Source organism: Lathyrus oleraceus, chromosome 3 (assembly GCF_024323335.1).
Source record: "Lathyrus oleraceus cultivar Zhongwan6 chromosome 3, CAAS_Psat_ZW6_1.0, whole genome shotgun sequence".
In the NCBI taxonomy this organism is placed as follows: Eukaryota; Viridiplantae; Streptophyta; class Magnoliopsida; order Fabales; family Fabaceae; genus Lathyrus; species Lathyrus oleraceus.
The window spans coordinates 207,969,079-207,975,078 of NC_066581.1; positions in this window are offsets into that span (position 1 = coordinate 207,969,079).

Genomic DNA, 6,000 nt, shown 5'->3' on the forward strand with positions numbered 1-6,000 from the left:
TAAATTTTTTAAATAATAATTTATAGATAATATTAAAGATTAATCATATAACTTATTAGATTTTTATGATAAACTATCATAAAATATTATTTATGACTTGATATTTTTTATATAAAAAGAAATTAATTTTTTTAAAGATGTATTATTGTTGAACTTTATTTATATAATCATTTTCTACTATAATTTTTAATATTATTTACAATTTAAATAAAATTTTGTTTTTTTTTTCAATATTTTTTTATTGGAACTCAACATGAAAGATTAGATCAGGGTCTCGAAATGTTTTGGGCTGACCCTGTCTAGTGCATCAGATCTAATGATTCAAAAGTTGTTTAATAATCTTCCCCTGTTCTGAAGATGTAGCAGGGATACACATCATCCAGTGTGATGGATATCTCATTAATCGAAAGATGAAAAAATGATGTCTCTGAGGGTCATCTGTCCACAAAAGTTGACAACATACCATGGTTAATAATACTATAACCAGTCGTGCGTAAATGTTGCATCCTATATAGTTGCATGGCATCATGAAATCATTGCTTTTCGGACTCTTGCAGCTTTGCTATCTTCCTACCATGGTTGATACGTTTTAAAACATCACAGTACTATAAAAAATACATCCTCATGAGAAAGTTCAAATATTATAACATATATGTTTCAAAGAATAATGACAGATTTATTTTACCTTTGCATCACATATGTGCCTAACAACATTGTTTGCATACAAAGACAATAGTGAAGTGTCATAGGGGTCTCCTTCCAAAACCTCATGAATGTCATCATGAACGACAACATCAACATCAGGCTGATCAAAATGGACTTTGGGGGATGCATTAGATGACATGTGTCTCTAAGAAGACTGAGTTGGAGACACCTGAACTCTGAAAGTGGACGCTTGTGCATCAAATAAATGAGCACCAACAAGTGTTCGTGAGGGTCTAGCTCTCTCCTTGCGAACAAGTGTATGTTAGGAAACTCTATCGTGCCTTAATAATTCTTGGTTATCAGTCATTTTACTTATAAATAGACTAGATAACAGAGATGGAAAATCAAATAATGCAAACAAAGTCAAACTCATATGACAGATATGAAAAATCAAACAATGCATACGAAATCAATCAATGCAGGAAAAAGACGTTATGTGATTATTATGGAAGACGACATATGTTATTCTGAGTCTCCTTAATGACGAGTATGAAGAAACACCCCTTTAAGGGTCATTGATGGTTGAAGGAGTATAAAAGGAGATTTTCTTCATGAGGAGAGTGAGGGCAACAACTACCTGAGAAAAACATTTGCAGACACTTGACCTATCATTTGAGGCTCTCCCTAACTAGCATCAGAGAAGTCAACCTTTTAGTGTTTTTAGTAAAAGCATGTCAGGATTATCAAAATTTATGGTATATCTTCACCAAAAATTTACAAAATGACGGTAAAAATGCTTGATTAAAAAAAACTACATACTCGAAATTTCGTTTAAATTACCAGAAATTCCGTTTATTATAAGTTAGTAAAAGTGAAATTTTTTGTAGAAAATAAATTTTGATTAGTAAATAATAACACGAAGAATTTTGAAAATATAAAAGTATGGGAAGGTATAAAAGAGGGGGTGACATGTTAAATGCTCCAAGAAAGGAGAAGATGTTGAAGTTGTTACCAAATATTTGTTATTGAGCGTTCATGCTTCACATGGATATAATACATATTATGTGAATAAGGAAAAATATGTTCACCTTTAATGAAATCTATTTATATTTATTAAATCTAGTGCTTCAAACTATCTTCACGTCATTTATTTTCTTATGTGATATCTCTCAAAATCTATCTTCAACTTTCAAAATTCAAAATATATTGTTACTCTCTATAAAAGATCTTGGATTCGAACTTAACCAATGCAAAAATACAATAATCTCTTGATTATTAACTTAATTTATTTTAAAAATTATCATATTGATTTACTCACAATAAATTTATTATTATTATTTTTAATAAATATATTATAAGACAAATATAATTAAATTTTTATTAAACTTCAACAAATAGTTTTTTAATATACTACTAATTTGCTTTATATATAGAGAGAGAGATATTCTTTTACAATTACTCTAAATAAATGTATTCTTCAAATTTTCAAAAGTAAAAGACATGCTTAGATCTAGAGACTTTTAAATATTTTTTGTTTTCTTAAAATTCATAGCAACAAAATAAATCCTAGAAAATTACTTTTAATGTTAAAATATATATTTCACAATTTCTCAAGGTTAAATTACTTTCAATTGATATAGAAATATAATAGAGAATGCAATGCTCTTTACTAAATCTATATATGTCTTCTTTATACTATTTTTATAATATCAGACAAATAAATTAAAAACAAAGAACAAAATCCTCAATTTCTTACGTATAACTAAAATTTGATGTTATAAACACAAATTTGTAAAACTATTGAATGTTTTATTCGATAATAATTAAAAATGAAATTTAATTATTATTTAAGATTAAAAATAAATACATATCTTTAACAATTGATAATTAGATATTTAAAAGAGAGAATATATATATATATATATATATATATTATATATAATATATATATATATATATATATTAGACTCAAAATAAAATAAAAAAAACTATGTCTCTTAAAATTATTTAAAATTACAAAATAAAATCTTGTAGGTCATACTTCAATTTACAAACATACATTTTTTATTTATGATTAATTCATACCATTGTCTCAGAAATAATTTATAATAAATTATTATAAATGTAAATTTGTTGCCCATATTTATTAAATAAAAATTCTTAACATGATTAAAACTCTATATAAAACAAATAAATATCCGTTTTAATAGTTTACCTTGGTGAAGGCCTATTAGTTGATCCCTCTTCTCCTCTTGGTTCTCCAATGTAAACACTTTTGATGTGAGCAATCTCGTCCCGATACACACCACATTGCGTCTTGCCACATTGCGGTATGGAATTGAACTAATCCAAGTGATACCCAAAGAATAATAATTTTGAAAACTATTGAAGGTAAAATCTTTGGGATTAAGGGAAAAATAAGAAAAACATTGCCTCAAATAGGATTGCATTTGATCATAGCTTTAACTTCAAAGCAGACAAAATATCATATTTCCTATGCTTTAAGTTCCATATCTTAGAGTCTCTTACAAGAGCTACTGCACGTTGTCACATCTTGCTTTCTGCTGACCCGGATATTATCAAATCTTCCAACTCAATCCATCTAACACAAGTAAAAACTTTTGACGATAAACTTTATATCTTAGACGACTTTGTAGCTGCTGCTCAATATTTAAGTTGTTAATGTTTTCTTGGTGAGAAAGCACATTAGTTAGAGCTGAAGCAGATGGAAAAGTAGAAACAAAGCCGAGTTGATGATTTGAATAAGTATCTGCTTGATGTCAAAATCATCAGAGACACACACCCAAATCTTCATTTCGAAAAGCTGTTGGTATCTAAGTTTGTGGTTGTGGTGGCTACTGGCTATGCCTCATATATTCTTCAGGTTTTGGTGGCTACTTTGCTATATACACTTTATTCAAGTTCTGGTTTTATTTCCTGTTTATTAATTACTGGTTTTATTAAAATACAGGTTTTACTTGCATCTTTGTCAAAGTACTGGTTTTGTTTGCTGTTTTATTAAAGTACACTTTCTATTTGTTACTTTCATTGCCTTTGTATGTATACAATTTGTTGCAATTTTTTTTTTGATTATTACAACCGTTGTTGGTGCAAAGGTAGAATGAATGGAAATATTCTATTAAAAATGACGGCTACAAAACATGATAAAAGTTACAATGATTGTCACCCTATTTATAAGCTAAAACTAGGGTTACTAGAATAGGATAAAATACTAAAATACCCTCTAACAAACTTAGGGGCTAAGAAAATAGTACAACTAAATATGAATTACTTCTAATACCATCCCTTAATTCATATTCCATCAAAACTTGTAACACCAATTTCATCCCTTAATCTGAGAAATTGATCAGTCTTGATAGCTTTCGTCAGAACATCTGCCAACTGTTTCTGAGTGTTGCAGTGTACAACTTCTAACACTCCCCTCTGAACTTGATGTCTCAGAAAATGATACTTGGTCTCAATGTGCTTGCTTCTCCCATGCAACACTGGGTTTCTGGCAAGATTGATTGCAGACTTGTTGTCAATCATCAGCTTCAGAGGTTTGTTTACTTTAATCTTCAGATCCTGCAATAGATTCAGAATCCACACAGCTTGGCATGCAGTAACAGCACCTGCAATGTATTCAGCTTCACAAGTTGACAACGCCACAACAGGTTGCTTCTTGGAACACCAAGAAATGGGACCTCCCAGAAATTTGAATAAGTACCCAGACGTACTTCTTCTGTCAACTCTGTCTCCACACCAATCAGAATCTGAATAACTCAGAAGTTCCGACTCATCCTTTCTTCCAGAAGGAAATAATACTCCATACCTCAGAGTTCCCTTGATATACCTCAGAATCCTGACAGCAGCTTGGTAATGGGACCACTTAGGTTTACTCATGAACCTACTAATCATCCCAACTGAATAACAAATATCAGGTCTGGTATTGCACAAATACCTCAGAGAACCAACCAACCGTTTGAAGGTTGTAGCGTCCACATCCTTTCCATCAGAGTCAGAATCCAGTTTCTGATTTGTATCAGAAGGTGTGACAGCAATCTTACAATTCTTCAGATCAAATCTCTTCAGAAGTTCTAATTCATACTTGAGCTGATGCAAAATAATACCTTTCTCAGAGTATCTGAACTCCATCCCTAGAAAGTATGTCATTTTGCCTAGATCAGTCATTTCGAATTCATTCATCAGAACTTTCTTGAACTTGGCTATCTCCTGTTCAGAACTTCCAGTCAGCAATATATCATCAACATATAAACATACCAGAGTCATATTTCCTTCAGAAGTATGCTGAACATAGACACCGTACTCCATCTCACATTTCTGAAAGCCTTGCTTCTTGAAAAATGAATCAATCTTCTGATTCCAAGCTCTGGGCGCTTGTTTCAATCCATATAGAGCTTTGTATAATCTGTACACCATCCCTTCCTGATTCTTTTTCACAAATCTAGGAGGTTGTGACACGTAAACTTCTTCTTCTAATGGACCGTTCAGAAATGCAGATTTTACATCTAAATGCATCAGAGGCCAATTCATGTTAGCAGCTATTGCAATCACCATTCTGATTGTTTCATGTCTTGCTACATGTGCAAACACTTCAGAGTAATCCAGCCCAGGTTTCTGTAGAAATCCTCTGGCTACCAACCTTGCTTTATGTTTGCCAATTGAACCATCTTGCTTTAACTTCTGCTTGAAAACCCATCTGACGCTGATGGCTTTCTTGTCTTTTGGAAGTTCTGTCAGCTTCCAAGTCTTGTTTCTCTCTATAGCATCAAGTTCTTCTTTCATGGCCTTCAGCCAGAGCTTCTGCTTAAGAGCCTCTTCTGTACTTATGGGTTCAGAGTCTACTAACATGGCACACTGAATAACTTCTCCTTCAGAGTCTACTTCAGTGTCTTGCAGCATGTCAAATTTTGCATATCTTCTGGGGATGTTTCTGATTCTTTGTGGTCTCTGAACTTGTTCAGAGTCTTGAGCTTCAGAGTTTCTAGCTTCAGATGGTTGACTTCCTCCAGAGCTTTGACCATCTTCAGGGGCTGGCATATTTCCAGAGTCTGAATTGCCACCAGAATCTGGATTACCATCAGAGTCTGGGTCATCAGAGTCTGGATCATCAGAGTCACTTTCATCTTCTGAGTCTTCTCCAGAGTCAGAATCACTATCAGAATCAGAATCAATGTCAGAGTTTACTCCAACTTCAGAAATTTTTAACTCTGACCTTTCTTCAGAAGTTCTAACATCCGAATCAGATTGAGACTCATCCCAATTCCAAAATTCTGATTCCTTCACAATCACATCTCTGTTGAATTTAATTTTGTTGGTTTCTGGACAATAGAG